The following is a 21,522-nucleotide window of genomic DNA, read 5'->3' as shown; positions in this document are numbered from 1 at the left end:
CGGCCCCCTTCTACTCTTTCTTTGTTTCGTAATCCACTCCGTTACTCTTAAGGACCATCGGTTGCCTTGGCTTTGCATTAAATGCCCTCCCCAAGCCCATTTCTTCCTCTTGATTTCGACTACAGATGTCATTGACCCACGTTTGTTCTCTCACCTAATCCGCCCGCTTCTGATCTCTTAACGTTACACCTATCATTTTTCTGTTCATAGCTAGCTGCATATATGCCCATCGCTGGACAACGCAGTGATGGGCATATGTAAAAAAACCCAAAACTACACAGACTGCGCAAACATCAGATCCTACCGCGCTATCGTGCTTACTTCACGCACAATCGGCCGAAAAACACTGGCCACTTCAGAGTGCTATCGAGCTTCATTTGCAACCCAGGCAGCACAAATTACATCGTCCGCACACTATGACTTGAGGTTCAAAGTCCTCGCTTGAAAACTCTTCTGATAGTTTCATTAGTCGTCAATGTGGTGTATTTTCTCAGTATTTACATGAACCTTGTGTTTGTTAGCATCAGTTTGTCAGTGCAATGAGCCAAATGGTATGGCATTCTTGAACGATTGCACGAACTTTGCCGAACGAGTAGGTACGAAAAAAGTCAGGGGGCACTTTGACTGTCTAAAGTGCGTAGAGGCGAAAGCGTTTTCCGCACCACTTTGACTGCTTCTGTGGCACTGGTGGCGTCACATGTAATTGAGTACTAATTACTAAGTGACGACAAATCACTAATTAATGGTTAATTACTGATTTGTGCCTGAATACTAATTAACTGCTAATTAATGACGCTTAAGCTTCGCCTTTAGGAGTGGAACGCGACAGCGTGTTGTAGCGTTGACCAGGGAGTCCACGGAACGCCACCACCCGTTCGCCGCGATGCCTTGCCCGTTGAACGCTTTTTGAGGAGAGGAAAGGGCTCAGTAATTCTGTCATCTCGGTGGACACCTGAACCGCACCGTAGAAGAAGGGAGGAAGTGGGAGTGGAAGAAGAAAGACAAAGATGGCCCGTAATGAAGAAAATGAAAATTGTATTTGAGGAAAGGAAATTACGCAGTAACTGTCTCACATATCTCGGTGGACACCCGTCAAAATTCACGGGGGCACCTTTTTTGCCTAAAGTGTGGTCACTGATGTGTGGTTAAGATGTTAAGCTTCGCCTCTAAGAGTGGAACGCGACAGCGTCTTGCAACGTTTCCAGGAGTCCATAGAACGCCATCACCCATTCGATTCTATGCCTCGCTCGTCGGTAAATTGCTTTTTGAGGAAAGGAAATGTATCTGTCTCTCATATCTCGGTGGACATCTAAACCTCGCCGGAAGGGAAGGCAGGAGGATGGGAGTGAGCGAAGACACCGTATTCACTAGACGCACCTTTGTTCCCAAACCATCGAGCTGTCATGGCGGAGTGGATAGCACGCTCGTCTCACACTCCGAAGACCGGGGTTCGATTCCCGAGCTCGACCAATTTCTTGCTCGGTTTTAATTATTTATATGGCCTGACTAGAAAAGTTAATTAGGCTAATTGAGTAATTAAGCAATTAACTAAGCTCAGTCCCACTTACTTCGAGCATCACTATACGATCCCTTCAATTGGTTGCATGGTGACTAGCCAAAGTACAATTGGCAACGTTTGAAATTCGCGCTCTGCGACGTCACGACCGTTTCGACCAACTGACAAGCGTGGCATTTCTGTCGACAACTGCTGCTTACAACGATGAGACATTAAAGGCTTTCGCCTTAATATCCGATTTTCCCTAACGTACACTTATTATCAACTTTGATTTCAGAGGCAGTATCCAGTCCCGAGCACCTTCCCCTGAATTCTGTTATATCATCGACGCCGACCTCTGAGCTCGGAAATGTGGCCAATACAAATTGGGCGGACTTGGGGCCATCGCTGGCTACGAGTGAAGAAAATTCTGTTCGGTATCAGAACCTTGAGCCAACTGAAGAGGAGCTCAGGTGCATGTTCTTCCCGTACATTTCTATGAATTTTCCCGACGTTGTGAGACACATCGAATTGCACGCGACTGACAAAACATTTAAATGCTCCCCGTGCCCAGCGGTGTCGGAAGCGTCCTACAAACATAAAAGGCATATGACCTCCTCCCACACAGAGGAACAAGCACACAAGTGCGACCAGTGCCATTATTCATCTGCCTCACGTAGCAATCTACGTCGTCACAAGCGTACACACACTGGGGAAAAACGGTACAAGTGCGACCAGTGCCATTATGCAACACATAGAAGTGACAAGCTGATTGTGCACAAGCGTACACACACAGGTGAAAAACCCTACAAGTGCGACAAGTGCCCTCATGCAGCGACTACAAATGACAGCTTGGCTAAGCACAAGCGCACGCACACCGGCGAAAAACCCTACAAATGTGAAGTGTGCCCATATTCGGCGAATCAGAAAGGGACCTTAGACCGCCACATTCGTACGCATATCAGTGCAGAGGTCTTCAACTGTACTCTATGTACATTCGTGGGTTCAAGCACTGAGAGCCTCAAAGAGCACATGTCCGGACACGGGGAGTGAATTCTTTACAAACGTGCGGATGTGATGACCATCCCTAATAGCGGCCCATGTTTCGCCACAGAAATAATTATCCACTTTTTTAGGACAAGTGCCAGCTATTATGTTTAATGTATGGCGGACAATAGGTGTTTTTGTACTGAATTTTTGTATAGACGTTAGCAGTGTGGAGTCATTAATATTCACCGCTTACTGTTGCATGTTCTTATTAATTAGCGTTATTTTAGCAGTAGACACAACGCATTAGGTGCTTCGGATTTTATGTGAACAGTCAGGGGGCGTGCCATGTTGGTGAAGTTGATACCAGCAAAGTAGAGACTGCGGATACCATGGTCATTCAGCGTAAGCTCTATCTTGCTTCAAAGCGCAACATCTCGAAAAAACATGAAGTTGACTAAAGCTAATAAACACCCTTGGTGATACGCCGAACCAATTGTTTGGACACGGCCTTTTAGTCTTATTTAAATGGCAAATTCGTTGCCATACTTTTACTTGCCGCGTCAAAATTGCCGCGACATTCTCGACCTGCGCTACATGGATTTACAACGGGGCTTCTCAGCTACAGTTAAACATTTTGCCTATTCCATTCCAATCTCAGGAACATGTTAGCAACTTCCTTGAATCTTTGTTAGAATGTGGATTTCAATCGCTAACCTTCGAGCAATTTCCGCGGTATAGCCAGTATATCAGCGGGTAGCACATGCGGTAAGCCAACGAAGTTTGAGGTCAAATCAACAAACATTTCAGACACCTCATGTTGAACCGAATAAAACGTTTGGCAAGCCGCTACGCAGTCGACATGCATCTTTCAGCCGCCACCGAACCTGATATGATTTTTCGATCAAATAAGACGAATAAATAGCAACTCCTTCGTTCTACCAAGAAATGCTAACTGTATTGCCGCGTTAAATATCTTTCTTGCGAGACCAGCGTTCTTTATCGAAAACTTTTCATAGAGTGCTGAAAACTTGAAGATTGTTGAGCATTGCCCAGCAGCACGCCACTTCTCGCATACTCAGGGACACTAATCGCACATAGGCGGGAGGAATTTAAGTCCTCAGCGATATAAAGCTTAGGACTGTCAAATGTGCGAAAGAGTCTCGCCACACGGCTTGGAATCAAACCCTTTGCGCTGTATATTTTTGATGAAGACTGTACATGCTTATTTCTGGGGTTTAAACAGTGGCAGCCTTAACTAGCCCATGTTGCAGCCGGGGTGCGTGAAACGCCCATTGACTGTGCAGCTTTTGACGAGTGTCACGTGCCTCATCATTTAAATGACCATGCTAAATTAGCAGAATGGTAAGGAGTATTAGGAATCCACTTTCGAGGACTCTCGGCATTTTTCTACATATTCCTACTCACAGACCCATGCAAGATCATAATAAACCAGAAACATGTGTTTTTTCTTCTCTTGGTTCGCTCTGGTGTGTTCTGAATTTTTTTGTTTTTGTTTTTTATTTTCAAATTTAAACCTTTACTGTCTGTATAGGAGTGTCATTGAAAAGCAATATTTCAATTGTCTATTGTAATCCGCAAGCCTGTAATCCGCAAGAACCTAATTGCATGGATCTCAACTACCTTTTAGCTAGGGATTCAGATATTAGTGCAGTCATTCCTCTGTAACTATTGTTTGAAATGAAAATAAATCAATAAAACCCTGCACTTGCCAGTCATTCAAGCCTTTCCGGGTATTTTTACATCTTCCACTTGAGCCGCGGCATTTTAAGGTTTTGCTGAGTATCTCAGCCCCACTTTTACTGAAAAGCCCGAGTGTGTGAGTTCTACATGGCGTTCGGAGGAAAGGGAATACTACGGGTTCCTTCACCGATCACTGCATGTTCCTTACGTCTTGATATTGAGATAATAGCTTTTCGCAAAGGATATGACACCACTCTAGCTGAGAGAGGACGGTCGGCAGTGCGACGAAACATTCATGCTTAGGCAATCGTTGGTAAGTTTAGGGTAAGGATATGTTGCAGTTTCGCCGCTATAGGCATCGCGAGAAATTAACCACAGCACTTTGCTGGTTCTATCTCAGTATAGCAAACCGCTTTAAAGCCAGTCTGATTGCAGGGCAAGGAAGGAGTCGTTATGCGTCATACGTTATGTGCAACGCATGGGCTATCGGAATCAAGGATTTTCAATGCATTCCATTTTGATGGCAACCTTTTCGTTATCTCCAAGATACGCAAAGACTGGGCGGCAATAGAGGGGCTAATGTTCACACACGTGGCCTATCTTTACTAAGAGGTACAAGAATTCTGAAATGACAGCACCTAAAGGTACACCAACAAGCAATACAGAGTGCATGTCGAACCACCCTTTCCCGAAAAAGCCTGTTGACAGGGCACATCTGACACCATTCGTAAAAGTTAAACGCATCCGGCGATAACTGGGAACATTTTTACACGGGACAGCAACATGGCCAACTTGCTGCGGGAACCAGACACCGGCGAGAGAAGGCCGCGCATAACAAACAGCACTAGTATATTGTGTACCCAGAGGAAATGACTGACAAGCAGTCATAGGCAGTATCCAACCCACATGTAGCTTCGATACTATCGTTCTGCTAATTTTGTTCATCTGTATTACCTATCGCTTGGCAAAAATGGAAGCAATGGAGTATTGGTTTACAAAATATATTTTGACTGTATCCTATATTTTAATGATGCTCGATCCTCAAAGCACACTGTGTCGCACATTTCAAGATGTCGGTAAGCCAGAGTTCCAGCCGGCATCATTCGCATAAGTGGTGTCAAAGTTAAAAAAAAATCTCTGGAGTGCAACTATGAAGAGACGATGCGAAGGCTGTCTCCCTGCGTTCGTTGTCTGGTAAAGAGACGAAGCATACATTTTCCTTCTGCGCACTCTGTGAGAGAAGGAACGAGGAGACAAGACCAGCATTGCGGTAGAAACAATACCTCTTCAGCCCTATTTCGAGATGCGGTCGTTGCCGATAGAAATGAGACTTCCGCCGTAACACTCAGGAGCATACAGAACATGTGTTGTTCCGCTTATGAGCACGATAAAGTTCACGCACTCTTCTACGCACTGTTCAATAGGGGTCATCATCGGCGGTATCGTCAAATGCCATAGCTGACGCATACCTGCCGTTTGGAGAAGCAAGCGGTTCCAACAAGGCGTTCTCAAGAGGCGGTAGTGAAGCTTCCACTTGCGTACTATATCGCCAAGGTCATCGATCCGACGAGGCAATAGTTTAGTCTAAATATTAGGAAAATGCACTGTCATGAAATTCAAAGCATCAACCTGCTCAACTGCTCCTGTACAGACACTCTGTTTATCTTCTTCGCTTATAGCCCGGCCTCATCGCGGGGCTCTTCCGGAACAGTGGTTTGAGCGCATTCTAATACCGTTAAGAAAACGTAACATAAAAATAGCAGATTATCAAAGTTCCTTCACTGCAATAAAATCTAGCATCCCTTATATTTTTCCTGCTTTGCTTCTAGCTTCCAATGCAGAATGTTCAACTTCGAACGTCTCTCAGAGTGCTTGGGAAATAACTGGCTTTCCAAAGTGCATGGAGTTTGTACCAGGTAGCGCCTGGCAAAGAGAGAGGCAACAGACTAAATTATGTAGTAAGAAACAAAAAGCATTATAAATAGCTTTAAGTTTATTATTACGTATTCAGGTTCTTACAGAGAAGGGTCCTAACTTAGCTAATGATATTAGAAGTAATATTAATATTGGTGACTTTAATAATGCTTAGAACATTCAACAATACGCTTTCTTGTAGCTTCATCAGAACTGGATTGCGGGTCTGAATATAATATCTATGCCACAATACAATTCCTGAGCATGTCGATTGTCGGTATTGAAGGCAGTTTTTTTTTTAATTATCGTGCGTAGCACTACAGTGAAAGAATATCCGTCTTGGACGAAACAATGGCAAGCAGCGCATTTTATGAAGGTAATGAATTATTGTTCACTTTTGTCGACCCCATTAGATGATATAGCGATGGAATACCGCAGCTATGAAAAGAAGACCTGCACATTCAGGCTATCAGTATAAAGACCGCTTTTTAACAGGGGCCCACAAATCTGTTCTGTATAGTATTCCAGACATAAAAATATCGATTTTATAAAACACTTGACTTATCCTAACAGATGCATTTAATTTTAAATGCTTTTTTTTTGTAAAAAGTCCATTCGTTCCGCGAAGTTACAGCGTGGCCCTTTAGCCACCATACTTCAACACTTCACCATTAGTTCAAATGCTAGCGCTGCTGGCGTAGAAAGAGACGTTTATTTTGATCTATGAAAACAATAAAATAAGAAAAACAAAACTTCTGAACTAAATGGTTTGAACATTCGAGCGCATGCGCAGTGCCGCAGCGCTGAGCACGTCAGTAGGGCAGTAATGAGGCCGACACTCGACCGCCGCGCAGGGCGATGAAGTACGTCGACCACTTGCGCAAAAACTCAGCCTCGCTCACTGACAGTGCGTCCGCGCATGCTTGCTCAAAGAGGCGCGTGCGGATGCGCTGCAACATCGGAAACATCGAAACATCGGAAACATCGTGGCCTTTTAGCCACCCAACTTCAAGTTGCACTTCACCATCAGTTGCAAAGCTAGTGCTGCTGGCAGCTGCTTTTCAACGGAATCGGAGTATCAGCATGGAAGCTAACTTTCCTAACCGCATGACATTCAACTAATCTGATAGTTCAGAACCAATCGGTCTGCTGCATTTTAGTGGTGGGCCTTATAGTAAGGTCCGGAAAAACTGCGATCAAAGTTGGCATACACGCTTCCCCGCCTTTTGGTTCACGTGGATCCCACTTGGTGGCGTCACATGAAATACAAAGCAACATGGGCGTGGTCATTTGAACAGCCAGGAGGGTGGCGCATTTGAACGGTTCGCTTTTGCAGCCGTGCTAGCCGGACTATAGCCATTACGCACTCGCGCAATTTTGACACGTCGTGAAGACTCCGTTTCACGTTGAACTACCGGGCTAAATCAACGCCAAGGACCAAAGCTCAAGGAGATCGCGTGTGAGTACCTCAGCTCATCACTGCTCGCTTGCTTCGCCTTGTTTTCGTTACAGTTGCATCCGGATACATTCAAGTTGTTTCGTACTGCTGTGCGATGAAACTGCATGAAGCGGCATGAAGACTGCATGAAGCGGTGGAAGCCTCTTCCGCTTCTTGTATGTTTATGCCTCTTAATTCGCCATTACAGAAGATAATAGCTTCTGCGTCTGAAGAATTGTCTGGCTGGAGAGCATGTCGTAATGACAGGCCTCTCGAGGTACCCCTTTGGTGTCCTTGTTATGTGATGTTTAAAAAATCCCTCTCGTGCCTTTTTCTGCCGTTGCCATCTTTGCACCACAGTTTTGGGAGATTTTTTTTAACGTGGTTTTCATTCTGCCTCCGTACTGATGTGGCTGTGATATCACAGTAGCAGTGGTATGAATTTTATTATTTTTTCTTAGCAGTTTATGCACTTGTAATGGGAACGACCGGCAGCCGTTCACGCGGTGGACGAAGAGGAGAACGAAGTGCTGTGCTGGTTTCGGTGTGACTCCGGGGTGTGTGCCGGCCGTGACGCGTCTTTGGTCAACGGCCTCCGACCTGTGCTTCGAAGACGCACCTGTACACTTGGTGGAGGTGCTTCGATCCCCGTCCCGGTGCTCAACCTGGAACTCAGGAGCGGAACGCTACTTGCACCGCCAACAATGCCAAACACTTCGACGCAGTCGTCGCCGGCCACCCCTGCCACCGTCCTCTGTTCCGGGGTCCAACGACAGCGCGACCCTTCCCCATTTAGCGGTACGGACGACCAGGACGTCGACGACTGGTTGGCGACCTAAGAGCGCGTCAGCACTTACAATCGGTGGGACGATTCCATCAAGCTGAGCAACGTGCTCTTCTATCTCACAGACGTTGCCAACTTATGGTTTCGTAACCATGAAGCGGACCTTCCCACCTGGTCATCATTCAAGACTAGCTTCGCCGACGTTTTCGGCCGCCCCGCCGTGCGGAAACTCCGCGCCGAGCAACGCCTCCGTGCTCGAGCACAGCTACCGACCGAAACATTCACCGGCTACATTGAAGACATTGTCGATTTGTGTAAGCGCGTGAACCCTTCGATGTCCGAGGCTGACAAAGTTAATAACATTCTTAAAGGCATAGCAGATGACGCTTTCCAAATGCTCCTGGCGAAGAACCCCACCTCCGTCAGTGCCGTCATCGAGCTGTGCCAAAGCTTCGACGAGTTGCGCAAGCAACGCGCTTCTACGCGGCAGTCTGGTGCGCCTCCCGAGAGTCTTGCTGGCTTGGCCCTTGGTCCCTCGTCTCCGGACCAAACCCTCTTCATGGAGCGCGTGAAAGATTTTATACGCGAGGAAATCGCCCGCCAGCTTTCTCTTCTCCATCACGCCGTTCCAGACCCTGTCTGCCCTACTGCCGACCTAGCGCCCTCCCTTGCGCCGACTATCCGCCGTGTTGTTCAGGAGCAGGTCGCTGCAGTCCTGCCGTCCAGCCCCCCGCCTCCTCTTGTCGCAGCACCACTCACCTATGCGGAAGCCGTCCGACGGGCACCGCGCTCGCTTGCCTCTCCTACGTACCGCAGCAGCCCTGCCTATTATGCTCCAACCCCATCCATGCCACTTCCGCCAGCCTCGTTTCCTCGCACACGACGACATCCTACGAACCCTTGGCGCACCGCCGATAATCGGCCCATCTGCTACGCTTGTGGGCTTCCAGGCCACGTCGCACGTCTCTGCCGTCAGCGCTTGCCTCGCTATGGGGATGCTGCGCACACGTACGATCACGGATACGATCACGAGCCGACCTTGCCCAATGGCTCTTCTGGCTCCTCTATGTCTCGCCCCCAGTACTCGACTCGCCGCTCGCCTTCGCCTCGCCGCCGTTCCATTTCCCCAATGCTTCGGCGACCGGAACCTCTCCGTGAGGAAAACTGAATGCCGCAGTTCCGGAGGCAAGAACTGCGTCTTTTGCGAACTCACCAAGTCCTCCGTTTGCTCCCGCTAATGTGGTTCAGGCGTTTGTCGAAGGTGTACCTGTTCTCGCGCTCGTTGACACGGGCGCTGCCGTGTCTGTGATTAGTGACTCTCTTCGCCGCAAAATTCGCAAGGTGACGACGCCCCTGTCTGACTTTTCGCTCCGTACGGCCACCTCTCAGCGCATTCACCCCATCGCAGCCTGCACCGTACGAGTTTCGATCAACGACGTAGAATATCTCATCGAGTTTGTTGTGCTGAGTGCGTGCTCTCACGACATCATCCTAGGATGCGACTTCCTGTCCACCCACCACGCAGTGATTGATTGTGCTCGTGCTGAACTTGCGCTATCTTCCGTGTGTAACGTTTCCCTGTGCGACCTGCCTGTGCCCTCCGCTAAACTTCTCGTAGCCGCCGACACCACCATACCTCCCTTTTCTTCTGTCCTCGTCCCCCTCTTACCTGACTCTGCCTTCAGCAGCCCTGTTCTCTTCACACCCACCACAGCTGCAACCCGCCGTCACCACCTTCTGATTCCTTTCGCCGTTCTCACGATTTCCGGTGGTCACTGTGCCATTTATGTCTCCAACCCTTTTGCTTGCCCGTCCTCTCTCCTTCGCGGCGAATGCCTCGGTCGTATCGAAGAACTGGACCCTGCACTTGCCTACGAGTTCTCTGATCACCGTGCATGTCCCGAGGTTGCTCTCCTGGACATTTGTGCGACCACGCCCGATCCGCGTCCCGCCGACGTATTTCATCGCGCCATCGCTACCGACCTTCCGCCCGCTCAACGTGACCAGCTACTGCAACTTCTCCAACGCTTCAGCGCGTCTTTTGACCTTTCCCAACCTTCTTTGGGCCGTGCGTTCGCCGTCTCTCACGAAATTGACACAGGTACGCACGCCCCCTTGCGCCAGCGACCGTACCGCGTCTCGCCCACAGAGCGCCGCGTCATCCGTGAAAATGTCGACGATATGCTACAGCGCGGCATCATACAGCCTTCTCACAGCCCTTGGGCCTCTCCTGTTGTCTTGGTGACGAAAAAAGATGGCTCCATCCGGTTCTGCGTGGACTACCGTCGTCTCAACCAGATTACTCGCAAGGACGTTTACCCTCTACCCCGAATCGACGACGCACTGGACTGCTTGCAGGGAGCGGAGTATTTTTCGTCCTTAGACTTACGCTCTGGATACTGGCAAGTCCCGATGGCTGCTGCTGACCGGCCGAAAACCGCCTTCGTCACACCAGACGGCCTGTATGAATTCAATGTCATGCCATTCGGCCTATGCAATGCCCCAGCCACATTCGAGAGAATGATGGATAATATTCTCAGCGGGCTCAAATGGGAAACGTGTCTGTGCTATCTGGATGACATTGCCGTTTTTTCCAAAGATTTTTCTTCCCATTTACTTCGCCTCCAGCGTGTTCTCACGTGCCTTATTGCAGCCGGCCTACAACTAAACCTCAAGAAATGTCACTTCGGTGCCACGAAGCTGACGATATTAGGTCATGTTATCTCCAAAGATGGTGTTCTTCCTGACCCTGCCAAACTTCGCGCCGTCGCTGACTTTCCCAAACCGACCACCTTAAAAGAACTTCGCAGTTTTGTAGGCTTGTGTTCATACTTCCGCCGCTTCATCCGGAATTTCGCCTGTATCATCGCCCCTTTAACGCAGCTTCTTGCCGGCAGCCCGAACCTCTCGTCTTGGTCACCCGCCTGCGATGCCGCATTCGACACTTTACGTCGCCTTCTGGTCTCCCCGCCAATACTGCGCCATTTTGATCCTGACTGTCCGACCGAAATTCACACTGACGCCAGCGGTGTGGGGTTGGGCGCAGTTCTTGCCCAACGGAAGACTGGGTATCCAGAATATGTTGTCGCTTACGCCAGCCGCACTCTCACCAAGGCGGAATCTAACTATTCAGTGACAGAAAAAGAGTGTCTGGCCATCATTTGGGCGATTGCCAAGTTCCGCCCTTACGTCTACGGCCGGCCGTTCTATGTCGTCACCGACCATCATGCTCTTTGCTGGCTGTCCTCCCTCAAAGATCCCTCTGGCCGACTTGCCCGCTGGGCTTTACGTCTGCAGGAATTTGATATTCACGTCATTTATCGCTCTGGACGCAAGCACTCCGACGCCGACGCACTTTCCCGTTCACCACTTCCTTGCGATTCCGCCTCTGCCCTCGTCTGTGCCTATGATTTCTCGTCGTTCGGTGTCCCTGATATGCTCTCCGAGCAACAGCAGGATCCTTGGATCAACTCACTCCTCACCTTCCTCTCTAATCCCTCGCCACCTTCTTCATCCCGTACTCTTCGTCGCCAAGCCCCCCATTTTGCCGTTCGTGATGGCCTCTTATACCGGCGTAACTACCTGTCCGAAGGGCGGAAGTGGCTGTTGGTGATTCCTCGCCACCTCCGTGCTGCGATCTGCGCCTCCTTCCACGCAGACCCACAATACGGCCATGCCGGTGTATTGAAGACGTATGCTCACCTGCGTCTGCGATATTATTGGCGCGGTATGTACCGCTTCGTACGACAGTACATTCGGTCGTGTACAGCCTGCCAACGTCGCAAGAACCCTCCCCGCCACAACACCGCCCCATTGCAGCCGTTACCCTGCCCTGCCCGCCCCTTTGACCGCGTCGGCATTGATCTTTACGGTCCGCTTCCCACCAGTTCGGCTAACAACCGCTGGGTAATCGTGGCCGTTGACCACCTAACCCGCTACGTAGAAACGTCGCCTCTCCAATCTGCGACCGCACGGGACGTTGCTTCTTTCATTCTACACCGTCTTGTTCTTCGTCACGGCGCCTCGAAAGAATTGCTCAGTGACCGTGGCCGTGTTTTTCTATAGGAAGTCGTCGCGGCACTGCTCAAGGAATGCAAAATCGTTCATCGCTGTACCAGCGCCTATCACCCCCAAACCAACGGCATGACTGAACGGTTCAACCGCACTCTCAGTGACATGCTCGCTATGTACGTTGATACCGCCCACTCCAACTGGGATAAAGTACTTCCTTTCGTAACCTACGCGTATAATACGGCTACGCAGACAACGACGGGATTCTCTCCTTTCTTCCTCTTATATGGTCGCGAGCCTACCTCCACAATGGACACCATCCTTCCCTATCGCCCTGATTCTTCCGAGACAACATCCTTCTCCGAAGCCCACATGTATGCCGAAGAATGTCGACAACTTGCGCGCTCTTTCACCACACAACTCCAGCAGCACCAGAAGCACCGTCGGGACCCCTTGGACCCTCCCGCGTCATATCCCTCCGGCGCACTCGTTTGGCTCTGGGTGCCTTCCTCCACTCCCGGCCTCGCCACGAAACTACTTTCCCGCTATCACGGCCCTTACCGCGTTCTTCAACAAACTTCTCCCGTGACTTACATAGTTGAGCCCCTTGACCCCTCCCCGGATCATCGTCGCCGGGGGCGTGAAACTGTACACGTCGAGCGTCTTAAGCCCTACTACGACCCGTCAATTCTTTCGTCCCCGTAAGTCACCAGGATGGCTTTTTTTTCGCCGGGGAGGTAACTGTAATGGGAACGACCGGCAGCCGTTCACGCGGTGGACGAAGAGGAGAACGAAGTGCTGTGCTGGTTTCGGTGTGACTCCGGGGTGTGTGCCTGCCGTGACGCGTCTTTGGTCAACGGCCTCCGACCTGTGCTTCGAAGACGCACCTGTACACACTTCTTCAATAGTTATAGAAGACGTTCTTTCGTCGGAAAATGCGCATTTTGTAATTACCACTCAACCCTTAAGCTAGAGAACCTGTTTTGATTTTTCTGGGCCATTATCTACCCTGGCACGCCCACAGTGGCGAAGCATGCCAATATCGACTACGCCGCCGTGATCGGAGCAGGCACAGGTACGGGATGCGTGCTATAAGACGTTATCAGCAACCGAATCCTTTTCCTACTAGTCGTCTGACACGTGCGGTTATATTCGCAGGACAGCCATAGAGGAGATTATTGCGGTGTGACTGGGCGCCGTCATTTTCAGTGCAATGGCGAGATGTGGTGCGGATGATGGTTGAGGGACTGCAGAAACATCGCGGCCGCACCTGCATGACGTCTGCAACATACTGTATTCAGTTCGAGCGCTGAGCTTCAGGGCGATCACTGTCATGTTGGAGCATACAGAAAACTACTTTTAGACGAGCTGATATGAAATAGATACATGGCAATGAAATACATAGTTTCACACATGGCGCAATTGTCCCGACGATCTCCTCTCGCTCATGCAATCGTTGCCGCCTGAGCGTGCTTATGGGCAAAAGTTTTTAAGACAATTTCAAGATTTCAAGTTCTTCGAACTACTCTACTGATTATCAGGCTGCCCAGCCGATTGGCCTCGAATATCAGGCACATGGGCAGTGACAGATATCAAGTTATTGGTAGCGTAGCGTGGCAGCCACGCTCAATTTCCGTGGTGAAAGGAGTCGACGACTGCCCAGAGGTCTGAAACTTGCTTGCTGATAGAACGCTGGGCCACGACTGTTCCCACACGTCTCAAGAGACCCGGATTCAACTCAGCCCTAAATTTCTTTACTGTGGTTTCTGCGAACCAGAGATTGTAACTGGCGATGAATCTAAAAACGGCGCACACAAAACACGCAAAACACAGTGAGAACGGACAGGACAAGAGAGCACTTGCAACTGAAGCTTGGTCGAAAAACACTTCTCACTCGGTAAGCATGCGCCAGGAAATTCAGCACGTGTCAACAAGATAAAAAACCAAACAAAAACGTTACGTTGCTATACGATAGACAAACTGACTAAACCAAGATCAAAAATTTTAAAAATGTGTAAGACAGAATTAATACGAGAATCTCAACCCCTGGGATGACCGAAGCACATAATCAGGACCGGCGATGAGCTAGAGCAATAAAAGTATTTGTTGATCAGCACCTCGGCGACACAAACAAAATTCACATCCACACAGATGCCCCTTCTCCCTGAAACAATCTTCGCAGAGTCGCTTACGTGCACACGTTATGGCGCCGTGCAGGGATCATTTCTGCGAGTGTGAAAGTTTAAGTTTCTCCATCTGATCTATATTTCAAGCCTCCTATCATGTGTCAAAATTATGCCCCTCAGGATAGGTTCTCCAGTCGGTCAACGTGTATCGTCGCACTGTAACATAAAAAATAAGCTACCAGTGGTTCTGCGCAAGCTGATCTTTCGTACGACCAGGATGAATGTTCCTGCAAGCTTAAATCCTTCCTCATGCTTTAAGTCCCCTACATCTTTCGCCTCTACGCCTTTCAACGTGCGGGTGACGATGAAATATAACATTTTATAGTATGTTGCTATCCAGCTTTTTTTGATGCTACTGTTTCTGTCGCATTGGTTTCACTAATTTTTTTATCCTTCCAGGCAATCCCCTGCGCGAGGTAATTCCCGTGATGGTACGCGTGCTGTTCCAGTGAACTTCTATTCCGTGCCCTGCAGCGGATCAGGTGGGGCGAGCTCGTCTCCGTGAAAGTTTATATCGAATCGCCTGCTCGTATTTTTGAGTAGGTATGTCTCAGTATGACGGGACATTTCAGTGTATGATGACATTTAAGTTATTATTCCAGGGGTGCCATTGTAAATCTGAGAATGCGGACTCTGCGAATACAAAAGAAGTAACGGCAGCACTTCGCCTCTCCACCGCTTACCGTATATATGCGAGACATTAGTGTAGGTTATCGTTTCTTTGCCATTGGTACCTGAAGGAATGATGGTTGATCCTTGGAGGCACTATATTTCCAACCCTACTGTTATCTCCAAAAATATCCTTAGACAACGTATAGTCCTTGCAAGCCAATAATGTGCCTGAGGGCATCGTAGGGAGCTTAATGTAGCGAAGCACTCCGAAGAAAATTAACTTTTTTCCCATTAACTTATTAAATATGCATCTTGCCGGTATTAATGTCTGCAACTTAAACTTGGGGCGAAAGAAAGTCCACTTCCTTTTAATTTCCAAGTCTGAAATTAGATTGAAAGTTTTGGGCGCCGCTTAACAAAAATGCATCGTATGTAATAAAATGCAGAAAAAAAACAGCTACAATCGGCGGAATGGAATCGAGTTATTACATCTGATTTCAGATCAAGAGGAAGTAACTGACTCGGTTAGGACATGGTCCGAAACGTCGCCGGCAATCTTATGAAGCCTACTCTTGACAAGAGCCAGCTGTTATAAGCTCCTGCTAGTTATTTTTAGTACTGCTTTTTCAAGATAAGCTCACAGGGAAGTACATACATCTAGCCATGAATTTTATTAGATGTTTATGGATTAAGACACCCGAACAGGAGTTCTTAGCGGGGGTGCCTCAGAGTGGGCAGTGTCTTACCTGCCCAAAATAGTCCTCGGTGTGAAAAGCCCACAGAAACGAATCCGCAAGAAAACATCTGGCTCTAAACAAATGCTGAAGCTTATCAGCTCTTTCAAAGAGAACAGAAATGGCGGCCAGAGACTCGATCAGTTCCAGTGTAGCGAGTGAGAATCCTCGATGTGAGTGCTTAACTATTTCTTGCTTATTTCTGTTGCTATATCAATCATAAGCCTCGTTTTCATTCTCTGAAAATAGTTTTATGCTGCGATGCACCCACAGCGCAACCTTGGGAGATTGGATAATGTGGAGGCTACATGTGAGACTGATGGCGTTTGCATCGGTTGGGTGCGTTCCCGGCTAGCGTACTCGAGGCCCGCGTACTGCTTTCAAAGAGACGTCACTATCTCGGAGTTTCTAAACGCACGTTTCTATTTTACCTACAAAGAGGAGGGCTTTCCCTTTAAACAAGGACGCTCTTCCTTTGCAGCCTATCCACACACGATCAAAAGTACGACAGCTTCTCTGCTACGGTTGTGGTTGTCCCATGGTTGTCCTTTAAGAGAAGAGAAGGTTATTTTCATGAAATTGGCTTGGTTTGTCTTTTTGTGACTAAACACTACCAAGGTAACAAAACGCCAGGCCCGAAATACGTTATTTTATCTCAAAAATCCCGTATAAGCACGGTTCTCGCACGCAACGCGCGAAAATGTTTATCGGCCACTCGTGTGACGCGTAAACATTTCGCGCGAAGTGTACTTCACAAAAATTCTGTTTTCAAAATATTCTATTTTAATTCTCTGCAGGTGTTCACAGGACGTAAGCTGAAGGCAGAAGGTTATCGCGGATTTTCACCATACGCCCTGGTGGTGTACTTAACCAGCTGAAATCCGACCGGAACAGCTACCCACATAGGTCCTAACAGGAAGTGTCATGGACTTTCAGTTGGAATCTGACCTCGACGAAGTGACAAATGGTGAGGAGGAGTGGCGAGGGGAGGTCACGGTCACCGTTTGCAGCCTGGAGAATGCTGACACTCAGAGAAAGGTTCATTGGACATCACTTTTTACAGGAGAGACAAGATTGAAATATATTACAAATCATTCACAATTGTGTGAAACAAAGCGACAAACACAGTGCAGTACTCGAGAAAACCTAGAGCACAAAGAGATATTGCAACAGTACACCAGTAAATCAGTGAGGCGAAGAAACAAAAACAAACATTAGTAACCGTGTTCTGCGAAATTCTGACGACCAAAGGATGGCGCAAGACTAGCGCATTTACTCTCGCTCGTTCGTGGCTGGCGGACAGAGGTGTGGTGGCAGAAGTCGTGCGGTAGCGCTTTTTTGTAAGCAATCGAACTACGTGTATACGGAGTTCATACGGGAATGTGGAGTTTTTTTTGTAGCTTAATTTTTAGCAGTGTTTAGTAGCATATTTACAGAGACATCGAGCTTAGAATCTCTTTTTCTGATCACATTTCCGAAAGTTGCACCGTTCTTTTTTCCTTTTTCAGGGGTCTGTAGTGGATTCCTTGCCACACTCAACATTCTCAGCCGTGGATACTGATCTCTGATATTCCACAAAATATTAGCTGTGAATTCCGCACTGCTAGATGTGCTTTTGTGCGGCGCCTTCAATATTTTATATAAAAGTTTCAAGAATATTTATAACCTCACGGGAAATTGCGGTCATGGATATCATATCTTCTCTGGGCATATCTTAGTTTAGCGAAAACTAATTAGAGATCGGGCATGTACGTCTAAACAGTTAAGTTCAACCAACCGCACCACTCGCCCTTCCGTCATTCATTGGGACACATGTTGAAGAAAGTGAGGCCGTGATCGGCAGCGGCTTCGATCACGGCGGTGTAGGTCGCATTTCGATGAACGAGGAATGCTACAGACCGTGGGGCTGCGTGATGTCAGTGCACGTTAATAAGCCCCACGTGATCGAACTTATCCATAGCCCTTCACTACGGGGTTCCCCATAACTTGACTCGCAGTGGGACATAAACCTCATCAAACAAAACGAAACTTATGTGCTTCGAAACATTTCAAGCAGTGTATGGTCTAAATTGAAATAGTGGCAAGAAAATAAGGTTAGGGAGTTGTAATAATAATCATCAACACGACCACACCCACTACAGAGCAAAGGCCTCTCCCATGTCTCCCTATTAACCCTGTCCTTCGCCAAGTGCACCCACCGCATCCTCGCAAATATCTTGATCTCATCCGCCCACCTAACTTTCTGCCGCCCCCTGCCACGCTTGCCTTCTCTTGGAATCCACTTCGTTACACTTAAGCACCAACGGTTTTCTTGCCACCGCATTACATGCCCAGCCAAAGCCTATTTCTTCCTCTTGATTTCGACTAGGATGTCATTAACCCACGTTTATTTCTTCACCCAGTCCTGCCGCTTCATATCTCTTAACGGACACCTATCATTTTTCTGTCCATAGCTAGCTGCATATATGCTCATCACTGGATAACGCAGTGATGGGTATATATAAAGCCTAAAGCTACACTAAGTGCGCAAACATCAGACGCAACCGCGATATGGTGGTTGCTTTACGCACAACCGGGTTTTAAAAGCTTTAAAAGCGCGCGCGCAATTAAAAGAACTTGCTTTCCGCCGTCTTTCACTTTTTCATAAACTTTATCATCACCCACTGCTATGTCAAGATTTCTTTACGGAACCTGCCGCCAATTTTCCACGCCGCGATGATTCTATTAAATTAAAGCGTAAGCCATACCGCACATTCCCATTTAAAAAATCATTCATACCACGCACGATCATCGAATGCAACCGCTTACCATCCAATATCACTACGGAATTTAACACATTTAAAATTCAAGAATAGATCTCCTCTTTGGGTACCATCTAGCGACATCGAAAGTTCTAGTAGTGCCAACCTTTGCCATCCCATATGTTATGGTGCGCATGGTACTCTATGTATTTAGATTTAGCAATTCACCAGTTGTTGTTATATCAGCCGGTATATTTCTTCTTCGTATATGATATTTATTTGCATGACTGCGTGTAATAATTTGTTTTATTGTGGGCTTTTTTCATGTCACATTGTAAGTATCCTTTCTCTTGCCTACCCTCCGTATGTTGTACCCTCGAAAGAGTGCCTTTAAGGGTATTTTAAATAAATGAATATATAAATAAAAAAGCTGGCCACTTCCGAGTACTATCGAGTTACAATTTCAAGCCAGGTAACACAAACTGAATCAACAACTATTCGCACACTGTGGCTTAAGAGTCAGAGTCCTCGCTTGAAAATTCTTCTGATAGTTTGATTAATCATCAACTGGGTGTATTTTCTCAGTATGTACGTGTACCGTATGTTAGTTCGTATCAGTTTGGTTTAGTGCAATGAGCCAAATGTTATGGCGTTCTTAGCACTGCACGAGAAGGCACGAAAATATCCGATTTTCCCTAACATACAGTGGTTAACATTTTTAATTTCAGAGGCAGTATCCAGTCCCGAGCACCTTTCCATGAATTCTGTTCTACCATCGACGTCGACCTCTGAGCTCGGAAATGTGGCCAATACAAATTGGGAGGACTTGCGGCCTTCGCTGGCTACGAATGAAAAAAATTTTGTTCGGTATCTGGACCCTGAAGGAAAAGGAGAGACGTTCAGGTGCATCTTCTGCCCGTACACTTCGACGATTTCTCCCGAAGTTGTGAGACACATCGAATTGCACACGACTGAGAAAAAATTTAAAGATCCCTTGTGCCCAGCGCTGTTTGAGGCGCCCTGCGAACCTGAAATGCATATGGCCTCCTCTCACAATGAGGAAAAACCACACAAGTGCGACCAGTGCCGTTTTTCAGCTCTCTCACCTAGCCAGCTGCTTCGACACAAGTACACGCACACAGGTGAAAAATCGTACAAGTGCGACAGGTGCCCTTATGCAGCAGCTTTAAAGGAAACGCTGGCTCGCCACAAGCGTACGCACACTGGGGAAAAACGCTACAAGTGCGACCAGTGCCTTTATGCAACAGGTAGAAATGACACGCTGGCTCGGCACAAGCGTATGCACACAGGTGAAAAACCCTACAAATGTGAAGTGTGCCATTATTGGGCGAATCAGAAATGGCACTTAGACCGTCACATTCGTAGACATATCAGTGCAGGGGTCTTTAACTGTACTCTATGTTCATTCGTGGGTTCAAGCACTGAGAGCCTCAAGGAGCACATGTCCGGACACGGGGAGTGAGTTCTTCATTAATATGCGCAGGTGATGACGATGCTTAATAGTGGCACATGCCTCACCGCAGAAATGGCTATCCACTTTTTGCGGACATGCGTGAGGTAACTGTTTAATGTACGGCGGATATACGGTATTTTTGTGCATAATTTTGTGCAGACGTTTGCAGCTGCGGCTGCATGTTCTTATTAATTCGCATTATTTTAGCAGTAGACACAGCGCATCAGGTGCTTCGGTTCTTACGTGGACAGCCAGATTGTGCGCCTTCTGTGTAATGTCGATACCAATAAAGTGGAGACTGCGAACTTAATGACGTTCAGCGTAAGCTCTTCCTTGCTTCAAAGTGCAACCTGTCGAGAAAACATGGAAGTTGATCATAGGTACAAAAAAAAAACTTCTATTATAGACCACCATTTATAAATCGAAGTTAACTGGTAGATCCGTCGCTTCCTCTGAACATTTCGCGTTAAAATTACCACAGCATTTTCAGGCTGCGCTTTCTGGGTTTACAACAGTTTTGTTCATTTAGAATTAACCATTTTGTCTCTTTTATGCCGATCTCAGGAACGTCTCAGCAACTTCCATGAATCTTTGATGGAATGCGGATGTCAGTCGTCATCATCATCACCCTGACTAAGCCCACTGCAGGGCAAAGGCCTCTCCCATGTCTCTCCAATTAACCCTGTCCTTCGCCAGTTGCGGCCACCGCATTACCGCTAATTTCTAAATCTCACCCGCCCAGCTAACTTTCTGCTACCCCCTGCTACGCTTGTCTTCTCTTGGAATTTAATCCGTTGCCCTTAACGACTAGGGGTTATCTTAGCTTAGCTGTCTCTCCATTATATCATCGCTTAGAGCATGCGCTTAGCTAACGAAGTTTAAGAACAAATCATGAAACATTTCGTGTACTTGATGTTTCCCCAAATAAAATGTTTGTCAAGCCGCTACGCAGTAGACATGCATCTGTCTGCCGTCGCCTAGCCTGGTTAGATTTTTAGATCAAATAAGACGAATAATTGGCAGCTACTTAATTAGATGAATATCTGCTAGCTGCGGGAAATAGTTTTCTTGCCAGGCCAGCCTCGCTTATCGCATGAGTTGGTTGTGCGAGGTCCCCTGACCTTCCCCAACTTGATAATACATATGAAAACGTTTGTTCGAATACTTAAAACTTGAAGGTCATTGAGCGTCGCCATCTTTTTCCGTACCGTTGTATACGTGCATGCATATCATTCACGAGTGCATCGGGTGTACTGCGTGCTGAGGCAGCTTTATTCAAGGGAAGGAAGGCAGCGGAAAAATGCTCAAGTACGCGGGGAATGAGCACGGATGCCCGAAAATTGTCAAATGATGTCTGTTTTGTTCTAATCAAGGACTTCCGCATTTATTGATATCGGATAGTGGGCATTCACGATCGTGTTGCTTATAATCCGCGCGATCGC

Source organism: Amblyomma mixtum, chromosome 7, assembly GCF_055824585.1.
Source record: "Amblyomma mixtum isolate Tamu chromosome 7, ASM5582458v1, whole genome shotgun sequence".
NCBI lineage: Eukaryota > Metazoa > Arthropoda > Arachnida > Ixodida > Ixodidae > Amblyomma > Amblyomma mixtum.
Note: the sequence above shows the minus strand (reverse complement) of the source record.